Raw genomic sequence first — 18,745 nt, forward strand, 5'->3', positions numbered from 1 at the left:
ATGAGCCTAAGTACATTCTAGGTGCTTTGGTACAGTATTTCTGCCTTAACAGATTTTTCTAGTTTCTTTCCTCTAAAGAGATTGAAGTGTTTTGCTTAGAGTTTTAGACATCTGATGTCATGTAAAGGGAAAACAAAGGAAACCAGCACATGAAGGTATTTCTGATAGTCTCCTTGAGTGCAGTTAGAGTTTAGCACTAAATTTCACAGATAATGGTTTAACATAATATACATTCAACAAACTTTGAATTTGTGCTCACATTTTTTTAATATGAAAAATACTATCTATAAAATGAAATAAGATTTAAACAGTAAAATTATAGATAAGATGTTCTGGTAAATAAAGAAATATACTTTTAAGTTCTTCTAAAATGAGCTCCATTTTTATTTTTTGTAGACGGTTGTATTGTAAGCCAGTGAAAGTGTGTTTTTAACAATTCTTTGTAGAGAAGAGAAAGCTCATTTGGGAGTCACAAAGGAAGGAAAGACTTCTTAGAAAGGTCTTATAATTACAATTTTCACTATTGAAAAGGGAGCAGTGGCAAGGTGGGGACAGCCGAGTCTGACTTCTGAACTCCACTGAGGTGAACTGTCCTTGTCAGTAACATTCACAGTACCGAACAAATAGCTGCAAGGTCAGACATGACTTCTGAACCTGCTTCTACTATTGATAGGTTCAGTGTTTGTTTCAAATTGACTCACAGACTTGACTGTACACACAGTTGTGGGGTTTATTAAGGAAATGGTTGAGGTAAGGGAAGCAAAGGATATCACACAAAGTCCAAGTTTAGTGAAAATGAATCTCAAGCTAGGTAAACAGCAAGACAATTCCTCAGACAGCTCAGTCAATAAGTGAAAGTCTAGGTTCAACCCAGCGGCACAAGTGCAAGAAGCCTCTGGTTTCCTCAGTCATCTGGCAAGCTTTGTCTCATAGCAACTACAAGTCAGTTCTTTCTTCAGTCATCCAGAAGCAAGACCTTTAACTCTGGCTCTGTGTCCAGAGTTCTTTCAGGCTGTGCTTGCCACAGTCTCCACAGTCAGGTTCATGCTCTCTTTTATAAGGAGCCTCACAGCTATTTATGTGAGCTGTGGATGATATTGAAGATGCTGATCAGTGGGTGAACTGTGAGGGAGCTCTGGTGACCTACTGGCAAGAAGCTGTGCTGCAATACTGAAGGCACACGGTTCGACTCCACCAGATGCTCTTCTGGAAAAGGAGGGACAGTCTCCTCGTGGGCCAGTTAGATCTGATTTGATGGCACACAAGAAAAAAAAAGAAATGGGTGAGCAATGTTTCTGCATTTGAGGGAGCCGGAGACCATTCCCTCAGAGGAGTTAAAGCAGTGGTAATAAAAGCCATTTTCAAAAATCTTAACACCATATTTGTATTACTGTCCTATTCAGACTTCTCAATGTGTATTTGATAAAATCTAAACTTAACCTTATATGCAAAGCTTTCTTCATTTGCTCTGAGCCTAAATTTATCATTTAATTGTGTTTTTTTCCCAAGAGCTGTCCTCTTTGACACACTGTCATTGTACCTTTGCCATACTCAACTTTTTGCCTAGCTTTCCTTGACAATTTAGTTAATGTTCTGTCTCCTTCATGAAAAGTTTTCTTCAACTCTTTGACCCATAGAAAAATGTTTCTTGTATACTTATTGTTTGAAATATGCGTTTGACACTGAACTCAATTTGGCAGTTAATTCACTATTTCCTTTCGTATGTATGTGTCTTTTTAAAAACAAACAAAGCGCACATATTTTTAAATATTGAGGGGAAGGGGTGTAGTTGAGTTATCTATGTTGTGTAAAGTTCAGAGGTCTGAGAATTCTAGCTTATAATATCTCACGAGGTTGGAGTTAATCTGCTAGCCAGAGATAATGGTCACCTGAAGGCCTGATGGGGCTGAAAGAACTGCCTGCAAGCGAACTCAAGAAACTGTTGTCAGAAACCTTAGCTCCTCACCATCAGTCTTCTAATAACTTGGCAGCCAGCGCGTCCCACAGAATCAGTGATCTGAGTCAGAAAAGACTGACTAGACACCTACACTAAGACAAAGCCAGGGTGTCTTACAGCCTCAACATCAAAGTGAATGCCTTCGCTTCTACTCCAGTATGTTGATCACATAGATCAATGCTGGTAAAAGAGATTAGCCAAGAGTGTAAATGTCCTTGAGGGCCAGCTTAGCTACCCTTGACCATACTCTTTTTGTATTTAGGGTAGAGTTTAGTAAATACAACTCATCAGTGTCTTTGAGTTGAAATTGTGTAAATAGATCAAAGGAACAGAGCAAATGTCTGTTCTTTCCAGGTGTGTTTTTGTGATGTTATAAATGCCCCAGAGCAGTGGATTTCAGAGTATAATCCCTGGTCCTCGTGGGGAAGGGAGGTATCCCTGAGGCAAAACTGTGTTTGTTTTAGATGGCAGATATGTCAGTGTACAGTACAAGTATTACTAGGGTATTTCAGTGCCATTGCTTTGACTTGTTAAGGCTCCAGTAGTTTTATCTACCATTGCTAAATGTAAATCAGGACAGATAGCAACATAGTAAAAAAAACTAAGTAATGTTTTATTATAAAAATAGTTTCTAAAAGATCTTGAGTATCCTCAAAAGAGCCACATGCCAAAGTTTTTAAATGGCTGAAAAATATGTAACAGAATCCTTGCTGAAATATTTAATGCGATTACAGAAGGATCAATATTTATTATTAGTAGAAAAATAACTTCACTTACCTGCAAATAATTGAGATTAGAGATAGAGTTTCTAAAAACAGAAGACTTTTGAAAATCAAGTTGTTTTAGAATCCTGAGTGACAAAAATTGGATGAATTTGGGGAGATAGAAATCAGAATAGAAAATATTTAGGAGTTAATGATGACTGTTATAACCATACAGCTGTCTGGTGAAAGAGAAAAATATTTTCCATTTAACCTACTCAATCTCAGAATACAGACAGTTATTTAAAGGCAAGTGAAAAGACAAAGTTGCAGTGAGTAATCTCTCCCTGGAGGCTAGTGATTGGAGTGTTTGGATAAATGTTTTTATTTTTTTTGAAGTCTTCACTTGAAATTTAGGAAAATGTGTTATAGATTAAAAGGTGCTTCATATCCCTATCAAGAAGGCAGAGATCCTCACCACTGGACCGATAAGCAGCATCATAATAGAAGGATAAAAGATTGAAATTGTCAATGATTTCATCTTATTTGAATCCATAGTAACACCTTTGGTACCAGCAGTCAGGAGATCAAGAGACAAGTCCTCTGTCATGGACTTCTTTAAATTACTGGTGACCAGTGATGTCAGTTTGAAGACTAAGGTGTGTCTAATTTAGGCCATAGTCTTTTCAATCACTTGCTGTGCATCTGAGAGCTCGACAGTGAATCAGGATGACAGAAAAAGAATTAATGCCTTTGTGCTATGCACACAAAGGATGCTTCTTGTTGTTATTAGCCACTAAGTTTCTTGTGACTTGTAAGTGACCTTACTTAGCTCTGAACCCTGCTCTATTTCATTGTCTAATTTCATTGTCTCTGATACACTTACCCTCATTGCGCCAGTCGCTGAATCAATCCATCTCAACCAGGGTCTTCCTCTCTTGTGCTGTCCCTTCACCCTTCCAAGCATGATGTCCTTCTCCAAGGACTGGTCCCTCCTGGCTTCGTGCCAAAAGTATGTGAGACAGAGCTTCAAAATCCTTGCCTTTAAGGAGCAGCCTGCATTTTAAAAAGAAAACAAAACTACATACACGAAATCCACCGTAATTCTTTGCCTTTTAGTCAGAACTGAGTCAATGCAATACCTTATCCACTAAGCCAGAAGAGCACATGTTAAACATACAACACTAAAAATTAGGAAGCCTTCCTCACTTCAAAGGGACATTCTAGTATCACTTCTTTAAATTCAGATTTGTTTTTTTGAATCCATGGTAGATTTGGTAATCTTTTGCCAGCCCTGTAATTCAACAACAACAACATAATTAAAAGGCAACAGTTCTTCGGTCTTATTCATTGTCCGGCTTTCACATGTATATATCCTTTACAGTAGATTTGCCCATTGTAATACGTTGTTTCATGTCTAGATTGTTTCTTCCGTGGGTGATTGTCAATTAAATCTTTGGCAACTTTAATCTTTTCTCATTTTACCCTATTCTTGTTCACTGGTCTAGTCCTGAGGATTTCTGTTTTCTTCGTGAAATGTAACCCATGAAGGCTATATAGTCTTTGAACTTCATCAAGTGTTCTTTGTTTTCATCAAAGACAGCAAAAACATGTGATTTCTGACCTCAAATCTGCATATAAAGACATCACCCTTGTTATTGATGACTTACATATGTAGCTGTCATATGGAACAGATTGTAGTAGAGAAGAAAGATCTGGTGATGCACTTCTGAAAATCAGTCAATGGAAACTCTGTAGATCAGTGGTCTGATCTAAATCATGGGGATAAATGCAGGACTGGGCAGCAGTTCAATTTTGCATGGGGGTCACCGTGAGCAAACAGCAACCAACAACATCAGTGCAGATTTAAAAGTTCAATTCATTTTCAAGTATTAAACTAATTACATGGAATTTATTCCATGGGCTATAAGATTTGTTTAATATTTGACAATCAGGCAACTGTGTTGTAATACTCTTTTTCTAGCTTGTTGGATTTGGTTGACAAAGGCTTTATTTAAAATATGCTATTTTCTTGTAAGACTTTTTCTATATCTTGTGTCAGTAGAATGTTGGCCTTATAAAACAAATCAGAAGTGTTTCTTCCTTTTTTTTTTCTGACAAAGTCTGTGAAAGGTTGATATTTTTTCTTTAAATATTTTATAAACTTGTCAGTGAGGGAGGAAAGATGACAAGGCTTACACAAAGATCAGTTTTGGAAAGTTCGCAGGCTTGCGAGGGGAGGAAGAAGGAGAGAAGAAATTAAGTTGGGTAAACAAAAAGATGGTATACAGTAAGGGGTTGATAAGTGTTGTTATGTGTCATTAAGTCGCTTGTCACTTATAGCGACTCTGTGTACAACAGCTCTGAACCCTGCTCTATTTTGAGCCAGCCTCACTATCTCTGATACACCTACCCTCATTAGTCACTGAGTCAGTCTATCTCATCCAGGGTCTTCCTCTCTTGCACTGCCTCTCTACCCTTCTAAGCATGATGTCCCTTTCCAAGGACTGATCCCTCATCGCAACACGCCCAAATATGTCAGATAAAGCGTGAAAATCTATGCCTCCAAGGAACAGCCTGTTTTTATCCTCTTCAGGATGAACCTTTTATTCTCCTAGCAGTTCATGGTATATTCAGTACTCTTCTCCAGCACAGCTCAAAGGCATCAATTCTTCTTCTATTATCCTTAGTCGTTGTCCAGCTCTCTGATGCATAACAAGTAATTGTGAAGAAATGGCCTGGATCAGGTACACTTTAGTCTCTAGACTGACATCGTTGCTCCTCAGTACTCTGGAGAGGTCCTTGACAGCAGATTTTCCCTATGCAGTTTGTCTTTTGACTTCATGGCTGCTGATACCAAGAGTGTTGATTATGAAGCCAAGTAAACTACAGTTGTTAACAATCCCAATCTCTTCAGCTATCATAATGCTGCCAGTTGGTCCAGGGGTGAGAATCTTTGTTTTCTTGATGTTGCTCTTCAGACCACATTGAAGGTTGTAGACCTTGACCTTCGGCAGCAGATGCCCCAGGTTCTCCTCAGTTGTGGCAAAGCAGGGTTGTGTAATCTGCATAACACAGGTTGTTTATGAGTTTTTCTTCAATTTTGATTCCTCCTCATAGAGCCCAGCCTGCTGGATGATCTGTTCACAGATAGATTGAAAAGGTATGGAGACAGGATGCATCCCTGATACTCTCCTCTCCTAATTTTGAACTATGCAGTGTTTCCCTGCCCTGTTCTTAGGACTTCCTCTTGGTCTAAGTGTAGGTTTCACTTAAGCACAATCAAGTGTTCTGGGATTCCCGTTTGTCTCAGGGTTAGCCAGTTTGTTTTAATTTCCACAAACACTTTTGTATAGTGGATGAGACATAGACATTCCTTTTGTGCTCTCTGCTTCCAGCTAGGATTAGACATTGTCATTAATTTTTTTCATCAGTGATAAATAATTTCATAAACCAAGTGTCTATAAATAATTGTAGAAAAAACCAAAATTATTTGTAAACTTTTACTTAAATAGAAAAGAAAGTACAAGTCTGAAACAGAGAGCCTACCTTAACAGCTTCAGCTTTTCCATATTACATGTAGAAATTTCCACTCTGCCCGATGTTCAAAACCCATTACCTTTACAGCCTAATGAGTTTCCACATCTTTGCAGAATTCTAGCCACACAAGACTCCTCATGGTCTTAAGCTATTTAATGATATTGCCTGAATACCCTCCTTTTCACCTCAAGTCTCCCTCACCCTTTGATTGTTGATTGACTGAAAATGTGCTGTCCTCTAAAATTCACCTTATATTCAAAGCCACAAGCAACCTTCTTCACAAACTGCTCAGAAATTCTTTTTCCACTTTTATTCTGCTAGTACAGTTTTATTTTTCCCTCATAGTATTTGTTGCTTTCTGCCATTTTACCATTATCTGTGCAAGAAAGGCTGCACACAAAGAAGAAAGACGTTTAAGACTTGGGAGGCAGGTTTCTTGGTATCCTAACCTGTAGTTTCCTCATCTGTAAGATATATGTAGCAAATCCTGTTTGTGTCACAGAGTTGCGGGGAAATTTGAAGAAATACATGCAAAAATATGTTTAACCTGCAAAATGACAGGATGATGCTGTTTTCTCCTCTATGAAGACAGTCTCACCCTGGTTCATAGTTGATAATCAAGTAAGTTTGTACAACTGAGTGCAACAAAGATATAAATAGTATACCTCTTTTCCTATTCTTAACTCTAGTATGGGAAAAGTTCAAGAGAATAATATGTCCAGCTGAGTCTCCATTTAAGTGTCCTTTGTTCTGCAATGCTTTCTTGCTTTCAGACACCAGTTCTAGCATTTTGTTGACTCTATGCATGGCTATTCATACAAGCTTTAATGTAGGTTGTCCTTTTTAGATGGATATAGGGATCCTTTCAGTTCCCACTGTCAAGGTTTGAAGTGTTTAAGCTTCCCGTATGGTCAGTTCATTCTGTACACATGCTCATCATGTTCCTAAAGTAGCCAGCAAGCCCAGGCTCTGGATAACCAGAATTGCTTGATACATAGTTATGTAATTATAGGCTTTATCAAATGTGTCCCGGCTTGTAGATTTGTGATACAGGACAACACAAACTTTTTAAATATGGGATAATGGTCCCAGGAGATTTCCCTGGAGACAGATGAGGAAATATAAGAGAATTTTAACAAATCTAAAAAGTACAAAAGTTGGAATGTTCTCTTCATTCAGTAAGCGTTTTGAGTGACCACCAGGCACCATGGAGAGTATGGAACCAACTGGAAGATCTTGGGACTGGAAAGATTCTGATCTCGTGAGTTATTCAGCACTCTGCAGGACCATTTGCTTACTATGCATAATTAAAAGATGAATCTTTGACTACTTTTTTTAGAATTAGATAATTACTTGAGATCTATCTCTTAAAGTAGTTAGTTGTTCAAGGGACAAGGCTATCAAGTCCATTTTGAAAAATTGCTATAGATTTAGCAGTTGAAATAAATGTTTTCATTATTGTTTCTTAGCACATACTGCACTATGAGCTGTAAATGTTTTTATACATATCCCACTGGTCTAGATATTCTGGAAAGAAAACATTCTGTTTGGGTGGAGAACATGGGTAAAAGGGAAATGACTTGAGCATTGAGAATTGTTTGAATTCTTTTTTTTCCCTAAAAGTCTGTTTGAACTTGTCAGGTTTCCCCCCTTACTAAAACTAGCATGTAGGTGTTTTTTGTTTTGTTTTGTTTTTTTTTTTTTAAAAAAAGAGGCATTAAACAAAGTTCAGGATGCCTAAAATAGTTGAGTGTATTATTAATGGCTGTTTTCTCATTCCATTCTATCTGAATTCTAAACATAGCTGCCTAAATTGACTCCCTTCCTCTCCTTCCTCCTTCATAATTGACTGCTGGACTTTGAACCTACAGTGTGTGAAACTTGCCTTTTAAATCCCATTAGAGTTGCATACTTTGGGCTGTGTTTTCCTCTTCCAGAATCCTTTGTTTGCTCAAAGGGAAGCAGGAAAATGCTTATTGCCTTATTTTAGTATAGGATTAAAATGCATGTGGTAGGGACCTCATGGGGCCCAGGTTCTGGTTGGATAGTCACTCCAAATAGAGAAAAAGAATGTTTGCTACTTCTTTGAAAAATAAAAGCACAAATGGTCTTTTGCTACATGAAGGAAACAGCTGCCAAAATTTGGTCTTTGAAGAAGAGGGATGCATGAATGAGCCCTTGGCTCTTTTAGTTATGAAATCACATTTTTTTATTTAACATTGTTACAGTAGATGCTAATTAAGATTAAAGAAGCTGTAAGACGTTGCTGTATTCTATTCTGAAAGTCTGAATTATCAAGAGGTTAAGAATGCTCTTTTGTACCCGGCACCAGCTGGTTCCATTTTATATAGTCTTCTTGTTGTTGAGGTGATATGTTTTAAAAAGATCCATGAGGACCAAGATGTCTGAAGTGATGTTCTTTAGTGAAAATTAAAATGTGGTCCATTAATTAATATTCACCTGTCTGATATCATCTAACTTTATCCCTTTGTTAATTGGCAAAACCAAACCCACACCATTGCTGTTTGGTTGATATAGACTCAGTGGCGAAACCATGTGTGAAATTCTTAGCAGATCTCAAATAGAAACAATTTCATTTCATATTTTCACTTTCTTTTTGAGATGCAGGTTCTTATTTGCTTCAGAAATTGTTTTATATGTAGATTAGAATTTAATTTCAACAGGCAAAATTGCTCAGTAGATTGTGTAAAACTATTTAAATCTTTATATACCATTGTTACATGTTGAGTTCTAAGAATATATTAAGTATATTGCAGATGTGAACCTACTGATGATTAGGTGGTATTTCAAAGCTCTATCTCTGTTTTCTTTGGTAATTTGAAAATCATGTGCAATATCTGATTAGACCATTCGGAATCACTACGTCTACTGACCTTGTATTTCTACAGGTAAATAATGAAACACATTGTTTTTCTTACTCTCTAGTCTAGTTTTCTAACTTTGCCATTCTACTGAGAGTTGTTCAAGGTCCCTTAGGTGGGCTGAATATATATATAAAAAGAAGGGGTTCTTCCTCCCCCCAAGTATTAGTATATATCATGTTATTGTTGTTATGTGCCGTCGAGTCACCTGTGATTTATAGCGACCCTATGTACAGCAGCCCTAAACCCTGCTCTACCCTGTGTCATTCTTACTGTCTCTGACATACCTAACCCAGTCACTGAATCAATCCATCTCATCACAGGTCTTCCACTTTTGTGCTGTCTCTCCATTCTCCCAAGCATATTATCCCTCTCCAAGGACTGGTCCCGCCTTGCAACATGTCCAGAGTATGTCAAACGAAGCTTCAGAATCCTTGCCTCCAAGGAGCAGCCTGGTCTCAGTCTATGATGAACCTCTTTTCCTAGCAGTCCATGGTATAGTTAGTACTTTTCTCCAGCACCACAGCTCAAAGGCATCATTTCTCCTTCTATCACCTCTAGTCATTGTCCAGCTTTTTTTTTTAAATTGTCCAGCTTTCTGATGTGTAACAAGTAATTGCAATGAATATGGCCTAAATCAGGTGCATCTTAGTCTCCAGAGTGACATAATTGCAATTTAGTACTTTGGAGAGCTCGCTGACAGTAGACTTTCCCAATGCAATTCATCTTTTCATTTCCTTTTAATTTCAACCAAGAGTGTTGATTGTGGAGCCAAGCAAACTAAAACTGTTAACAATCTCAGTCTCTTCACCATCTGTTATGATGCTGCCAGTTGACCCAGAGGTGAGAATTTTTGTTTTCTTGATGTTGAGCTTCAATCCATATTGAAGGCTGTAGTCCTTAATCTTCTGCAGCAGGCACTTCATAGAGAAGCACTGTTTAAGTCTAGTATTACTATTATTCTGAGCTTGAATAAGTGGTACCAGAGTTTAGAAAAGATCTGAATAATACCAGTGTGTGCTAAACTGAGCTGCTGTTACCATTAGTTGCCATCTAATTGCTTCCAACTCATATTGACCTTATGTACAATAGAACCAAACACTACCAGGCCTTGTGTCATTCTCAGAGTCATAGTGATATTGCTTTCTATTGTTGGAGCCACTTGTGTAATCCATTGATTTACAATAATTGAGGTAGATGGGGCTACCCCTGCTGCCAAGTTGGTTCTAACTCATTCCTGACCTTCCATCAAGTTTCCCTGTAAATCGTTAAGGGAGAAGGCTGCCCATTTTTCTCCTGTGGAGAGGCTGGTAGATTCCAGTTGCTCTCCTTTTGGTTAGTAGCTCCAGTGTATTTTGCACTATGCCACTAGACTAAACCAGACCTGCCGTAGTCAGTGAACACACAAGCTATGACACATTGCTTTGAATTTCTTTTCCTGATTCCCTTTCTTTTATATGCCTCTCTACCATCCTGGTCAAATTTCATGTGATCTTTGAGTGATCTCCCACTCCACACCACTCCCACAGATAGGTGCAAAACAGATAGAAAAGCTTTTCTGTGCTCTTTTTGAAATCCAAGATGATAAATGAAGAACTGTAAGGAGTTTGGTCTTTTCCAAAGATTAGAGATTGAACAAGCCTTCTTAGGAGAGACAAAGTAACAGAATTTAGTTCCTGAGAAAGCTTTTCATTTAGCCTGTGGCCCTGGTCTTCCTGGTTTGTAGAATACTGCTTTTCTCCCCTACCTCTTCAATTTTTATTTATTTGTTTATTTTATCTTAGGAGTAGTATTCAATGTACTTGCATGTACTTACTTTCTTTTTCTATGTACGTGTGTGTGTGTGTGTGTGTTGTTGTGTGTCACTGAGGTCACTGTGGTGCCTAATGACCTTATAAACAGCAGATCTGAACCCTATACTATCCTGCATCATTCTCATCATCTTCAATGTACTTGAACCCATTGGTGCTGCCACTGTCTCGGTCCATCTCGTTGCAAGTCTTCCTCTCTTTCACTGACCTTCTATCTTTTCTGGTATGTCTTTTCCCAAGAAATACCCCCTTCTAGTGACATACCCAAATTATGTGAGATGGAGCTTCACTGTTCTTGCCTCTAAGGAAAATTCTTTAGTCTCCAATATGGATTGTATCTTAAATGTCTAGAAAATGAAAATTCTTAACACTGGACTGATAGGCAACATCATGAAAGATAAGGAAAAGATTAAAAGTATCAACAGTTTCATCTTACTTGAATCCACAGTCAACACCCTTGTTACCGACCAGTAGTCAGGAGATTATGAGACATATTGTGCTGAGAAAGCGTGTGGTCAGGGAACTCTCCAAATTATTGAGGAGCAACAATGTCAGTTTTAGTGTGAAGGTATGCCTAATTCAGGCCATGATCTTTTCAGTCACTTGCTGTGCACCTGAGAGCTGGACAGTGAATAAGGATAACAGCAGAAGAAGAATTGATGCCTTTGAACTGTGGATGTTAGAAAAGAATGCTGAATATCATATGAACTTCCAAAATCACAGACAATCTTGGAGACGGTGCAGCCAGAGTGCTACTTGGAGACAAAGATGATAAAACTTTGTCTTATATACTTTAGGGTATATTGATAGGAGAGGCTATCCTTAGATAGGGGCATCATGCTTGAAAAGAAGTAGGGTCAGTGAAAAAGGAGATCCTGAATCAGGTGGATTGACACAGTGAGTGCAACAATGTGAAGAGATTGTGAGGCTGACACAGGATAGGACAGGGTTCAGATCTCTTTTTCATGGGGTTGCTATACATTGTACTCAACTAGACAGCACTCAGCAACAACAAAGTCATATATTTAAAGAACCCTGGCAGTATCATGCATCATATTAAGGAACATTCCTGTTTCACCTTCTCTAAGATGTAACTGGTCTTTTGGCAGTCCAGGGAATGCTTAGTACTTTTATCCAACCCCACAACTCAAAGTCGTCCTTATTCATTGTCCAACTCTCAGATGGTATTGAAGATGCTAATCTCAGAGATTGAAAAGACCATGACTTGAATCATGTGAACTTTAGTCTCAGATTGACATCACTGCTTTTCAGTGCAGGATTTTGGAGACTTCTCTGGCAGCCGACTTTCACAGTGCAATACATCTTTTGACTTCTTGACAGCTTGGATTGTGGATCCAAGTAAAATGAAGTCATTAACAATTTCATTTTTTCCCTCCATCTATCATGAGGTTGCCTATTGGCCTTGTGATGATGATTTTTGTTTTCTTGATTTTTAGATGTAATCCATATCGAAGACTGTAGTCTTTGCTCTTCTGTAGCAAGTTTCAAATTTTCATCCCTTTCAGCAAGCAATGTTGTGAACACAGGTTAAAGAATCTTCCTCCAGGCCTGATGCCACATTTTCATCATAGAGTCCAACTTCTTAAATGATTTGTTCTGCATATGGATTGAATATCCATGGAGAAAGGATACAACCTTGACACACACCTTTTTTTTATTTTAAACCCTTGCTCTGTTTGGACAACAGCTTCTTGGCATAGGTGTAGGTTTCATATGAACATGATTAAATGTTCTGGATTCCCATTTTTTAAAATGTTAACCAGTTCATTCTGATCTCATGCAGTCAAATGCCTTTGTGCAGTCAATAAAATACAAATAGATATTCTTCCGCTATTTTCTGCTTTCTGCCCAGATCCATCTAACATCAGCATTGATCTCTCTGGTGTCTTGGCTTCTTCTAAACTTACCTTGAACTTCTGGCAGTTCTTTCTCAGTGTATTGGTCTAGCCATTTCTGAATGTCTTTCAACAATATTTTGCTTGCATGTCATATTAATGATGTTGTTGTAGTTGTTATGTGCCATTGAGTTGCCTATAACTCATAATGATCCTGTGTATAATAACTGAACTCTGCCCTATCCTGATCCAGTCTCACTGACTCCAGTATACCTACCCTCATTACCCCAGTTGCTGTGCAAATCCGTGTCATCTGGGGTCTTCTTCTCCTGTACTGTCTCTCTACCCATCCAAGCATGATGTCCTTCTCTAAGGGCTGGCCCTTCTGCACAGCATGCCCAGAGTGTGTGTGAGAGCTTCAAAATCCTTGCCTCCAACAACAACTTGGTTTTACTCTGTCCAAGACAGACCTGTTTGTTCTCTTGACAATCCACAGTATGTTCAATACTCTTTTTCGAGCACCATGATTCAAAAGCATCAGTTCTTCTTCTGTCACCCTTAGTCACTGATACAGTCACCACTTCTCTGATGCATAGCAAGTAATTGCAAAGACCATGACCTGGTTCGGGGGGGGGGGTGTGCACCTTAGTCCTCAGACTGACATCATTGCTCTTTAGAACTTTGGAAAGGTCCCTGACAACAGATTTCCCCAGTGTAGTTTCCTGACTGCTGATGCCAAGAGTGTTGATAATGGAATTGAGCAAACTGAAATTGTTAACAACCTCAGTCTCTTATCCATCTGTCATGGTGCTGCCAGTTGGGCCAGTGGTGAGAATCTTTGTCTTCTTGATGTTGAGCTTCAATCCATATTTAAGACTACAGTTCTTGACCTTATACAGCAAACACTTCAGTTCAGGTCCTCCTCAGATACAGCAAGCAAGGCTGTATCATCTATATAATATAGGTTATTGATGAGTCTTGCTTCAATCCTGATTCTACACTCTTCCTCATAAAGTCCAGCCTCCCAAATGATCTATTCCACATACAGATTGGATAGGTATGGAGACAGGACTCATCCCTGATGTACTACTTCTTTCCTAATTTTGAACCATACAGTGTTTTCTTCCTCTGTTCTGAGGGTTTTCTGGTCCAAGCATAGGCTTCCCATGAGCACAATCAAGTGTTCTGAGAAGGAGTATATAGAGTTACTGTACCAGAAGGAACTGGCTGACACAGAAGAATTTCATGAAACAATGTATAATCAAGAGCCTGTGGTGATGAAGTTCAGGTTACTCTGAAAGAACTGACAAAAAACAAGGCTCCAGGAGTTAATGGCATAGCAATTGACATATTTTCAACAGACAGATAGTGCACTGGATGTGCTCACTAAGTTGTACCAAGAAATCTGGAGGACTGTCGCCTGGCCACCTGACTAGTGTCTTTTAAATCCAGTTTGTATTTCTGGTAGTCATTTTGTTATAATCTTAAGCAGAATTTTGTTTGAATATGATATTAGTGATATTGTTCGATAATTTCCACACTCTGTGGAGTCACTTTTTTTGGAATGAGAATAAATACAGATCTCTTCCAGTCAGTTGGCCAGGTAGTTGTCCTCCTGATTTCTTGGCACAAGCTGGTGAACACGTCCAGGGAAGCATCTGTTTGTTGAAATATGTTAATTCCTTCACTCCTTCATCACCATTGCTTCTTGACCATATGTTATTTCTTGAAAGACGTTTGTTTCAGCCAATTCTTTTTGGTACACTGACTCTGTACACTCCTTCCATCTTCTATTGATTACTTCTTTGGAAAGAATCATTGGAAAAGCTCAGTATAAGCTGTGAAAACTAGGCCAGGTACTGATTCAAACTAAAGAAGGTTAAATCAAAACCATAGGAACCAGAATTTGACCTTGAGTTTATCCCACCTGAATTTAAAAACCATCTCATTAACAGATTTGAGGCCTTGAATACTAATAAACATAGACAAGATAAGCTGTGGGAGGATATCAAGAATATAATACACAAAGAAGACAGACGGGGAAGAAAAGACCAAGATGGATGTCAGAAGAGACTCTTAAGTATTGTGCTAGAGCACCGAGAAGCCAAAGCAAAGGCAAGAAAGCAAGGAAGTTACAGAGCTGAACAGAAGATTTCAAAGAGCCGTTTGAGAAGACAAAGCATAGTATTATTATGGAATGTGCAAAGAACTGGAGTTGAAAAATCAGAAGAGCTGAACTCACTCAGCATTTCTTTCTTTCTTTTTTTTTTCCAATTTTATTATTATTTGTGTGTTTGTATCGTCAAATCTGATCTGACAGGAGGAGATTGCCCCTCCTTCTCCAGCAGAGCATCTGGTGGATTTGAAGTGTATACCTCTGGCATTGCAGTGTAGCTTCTTGCCACTCACTCAGCATTTCTTAAGCTGAAGGTACTAAAGAACAAAACCAAGCCTCTAGTTGCTGTACTTAAGGAAGCTATGAGCAAATGATACTGTTCAATAGTTTCCGCATTCTGTTGGATCATTTTTCTTGTGAATGGGAGCAAATATGGATCTCTTCCAGTCAGTACACCAGGTCATTGTCTTCCAAATTTCTTGCCATAGAGGGTTGAGCTTATCTAGAGCTGCTTCTGTTAGTTGAATCATGTCAATTGTTGTTCATCGATTTCTGGGGTTTTATTTCTTTAGTGCAGCTTGAATGTCTTTCTTCATTAACATTGGCTCTTGATCATGTACTACTTCCTAAAATAGTTCCATTTTGACATTCATTCTGGTACGGTGACTGTTTATTTCCATCTTCATTTGATGCTTCCTGGATCATTCAAGATTTTACCCATAACATCTCTTAATATTGCCACTCGAGGTTTCATTTTGTTTTTCCAATTCTCTCAGCTTGAGAATCATTAAGTGAGTTCTTCCCTTTTTATTCTCCAACTCCAGCTCTATGCATATTCCATTATATAATACTTTGCTTTGTCTTCTGGAGCTGCTATTTGAAATCTTCAGTTCATCTCTTTCATTCACTTCTGCATCTTTTCTCCTTTGTTTTGGCTTCTTGACACTCTAGTGCAACTTGCAGAATCTCCAACATCCATTTTGGCCTTTTCTTTCTCTTCTGTCCATGTAATGTCCTTTTATTCTCTTCATGAACAATATCCTTTATGTCATCCCACAGCTCATCTGGTCTTCAGTCAGTGTTTAGTACCTTAAACCTGTTTTTGAGATTATTTTTAAATTCAGGTGGGATAGGTTCAAGGTCATATTTTATAGGTTTTCATGGACTTGTTTTCTTTAGTTTCAGTTTGAACTTAGACATGAGTGATGGATGGTCAGTGCCACAGTCAACATCTAGTTTTGACTGACTATTGAAGCTTTTCCAGTCATTCTTTCCACAGATGTAGTCAATCTGATTTTTGTGCAGTCCATCAGGTAAGCTCTATGTGTATAGTCAACCATTTGTGTTTCTTAAAAAAGGTATTTGTGATGTATAAATCATTGAATGTACAATAGTCATTCATTCTACAGCCTCATTTCTGTCACCACGTTTGTATTTTCCAACTATCATTCCTTCATTGTTTCCGAACTTTTGCGTTCCAATGACCAGTTATTATTAGTACATCTTGTTTACATGTTTGGTCAGTTTTGGACTGCAGAAGCTGGTAGGAATCTCACTTTCCTCCTCTCTGGCTTTGACTCTTGGTTCATATAATTGAATAATTATTGTAGTAACAGTTCTTCCTTGTAAGTGCAGGACTAATATCCTTTTGCTCACAGCATCATACTTGAGGACAGATCTTGAATGGTCTTTTTAATTATGATTTCAATACCATTCTTCCTATTATTATTACTTTTCATTCCAGGAATAGTAAATCATATGATTGATTCAGAATGACCAATGGTAGTCCATCTCAGCTCGCTAATGCCTATATTATGTCAATCTTTATACATTCTTTTTCATTTTTAACTGTGTCAGATTTTCCTATATTCATACTTTATATGCTCCATGTTCCAATTTTAGGGGATATTTGCAGCTGTTTTTTCCTAATTTTTTTAATGTCTTTCAATTTGAGGACTTTATATCCAGTTTTAATACCTAATTATGTGGCTGTGCTCTGTTGTTTATAAATTTGTAGAAGGCCTCTTACTTCAGATGTGGACGGCCAATTTTTCTTCCTAGTCTCTCTCCATTTGGGAGCTCTGCTTTATACAGGTGAGCATTGTATGCATAAGAGCAGGTGATAAACAAGCACACGTACAGCACCGTGATATCTGTGTGTTTGCTTGTCCTTAGGGTTTGCTCTTAGGGGTATATTGACTTGTCTGTCAGTTTCTTTTATTAGGGGAGTTAATTGCATGTTGTTGCTCTTAATTGCTTAGATATGTTTACTTGTTTACTATGAATATTTATAATCTTAATTTTTAAAAATATCTTCTCAGATATTTGGTTCTTTTTAAATTTTACTGGCTACATTGGTTTTCTAGTAAGCCTCCACCAACATGCCTGGGTGACTTTTAGGTGCACTTAGGGGTGTGTACAAGGAGCTTAGTGAGGAGTTACACTACTAATGCAAAGGCCACACCTCTGATGGTTTGAATCCTCCAGCAAATCTGAAGGAGAAAAAGAAGAGTCTGTAGGTTCTGACTCTGTAAGTGATTTGATTTGAAGAGTATGCACATGATTTTTCTCTCTGGTGTTGTGGTACCACTTCAAAGCCATATTACTTCTGTATTTCCTCAGCTGCCCTTTGGAATTCATAGCAATTATATTGCTTCGCTCAGAATGGTCTTTATGTGTTGTCACTTCATTGCATTGACTAAAGGGGTTTTTTCTGTCATTCTTTTCATGCCAAATCTAAAAAAAAACCAAGCAAACAAACCCCGAAACACCTCATTACCTTGGAGTTAGAACCAGCTCATAGCTTACCCTCTGTTGAGTTTCTGAGACTAGAACGCCCTGCATTGAAGACAACAGAGCTCTTTCTTCATATCAGGATTTATTTCTTGTTTTGTGCTTCAAGTTTCATTTTAAAACAATAAGGGTGTGATGAGAGGGATAGAAGAAAAAGTTCCTCTGATAGCACTGTCTTTGCGTAGCCCTGGAGGACAGTGATGCAGATACAGACTGATGACTCAGCACCCTGAATTTGAATGCTTGTCTGCTTTTTGCTGGAATTAATACTGTTTTATTTAATGACATCATTGCTGTTTGCTCCGTGTACTCAAAACCAAAGTTTTTGTGGCTGAACTAGCTCAGCATTTCTTAACCTGAAGGAACTGGAGAACAAATTCAAACCTCAACTTACAATAGTTAAGGATGCTTAGGGCAGAATATTAAATGATCTAGGAAGCATTAAAAAAGATGATGGAAAGAGTATATAAAGTCATTGTACCAAAAGGAATTGGTGGACACAGAAGAATTTCATGAACAATGTATGACCATGAGCCTGTGGTGATGGAGCAAGAAGTTCAAGCTGCTCTGAAAGAATTGGCAAAAAACAAGGCCCAGGAATTGATGGCATACCGATTGACATATTTCAACAAACAGATGCTGCCCTGGATGTGCTCACTAAGTTGTGCCAAGAAATCTGGAGGACAATCACCTAGCCTACTGACTGGAAGATATCTATGTTTGTTCCCATTCCAAAGATAGGTGATCTGACAGATTGTGGAAATGATTGAGCAATATCATTGATAACACATGCAAGCAAGATTCTGTGATTTATCCAAAAATGACTGGAACAGCACATCAGCAGAGAACTGCCTGACTGCAGACTGGACTTAGAAAAGGCCGTGGCACTAGGGATATTATAGCTAATGTCAGATGAGTCTTGGCTGAAAACAGAGAGTACCAGAGGAATGTCTATTTGTGTTTCATTGACTCTGCAAAGGCATTTGACTGTGTGGATCACAACAAAATGTGGCTGACTCTGAGAAGTAGTGGAATCCCAGAACACTTGACTGTGCTTTTGCAAAACCTATACTTGGACCAGGAGGCAGT

General features: G+C 38.3%; 1 protein-coding gene across 1 annotated transcript in view; it reads left to right on the top strand.

Moving 5' to 3' along the window:
- FBXO42 (F-box protein 42) overlaps positions 1 to 18,745 on the top strand; it is a 185,657-nt gene that overhangs the window by 86,478 nt on the left and 80,434 nt on the right. The gene's annotated exons all lie outside the window — the stretch shown is intronic.

This window comes from Elephantulus edwardii, unplaced genomic scaffold (assembly GCF_000299155.1).
Source record: "Elephantulus edwardii isolate Elephantulus edwardi_28Jun2011 unplaced genomic scaffold, EleEdw1.0 scaffold00028, whole genome shotgun sequence".
Lineage (NCBI taxonomy): Eukaryota > Metazoa > Chordata > Mammalia > Macroscelidea > Macroscelididae > Elephantulus > Elephantulus edwardii.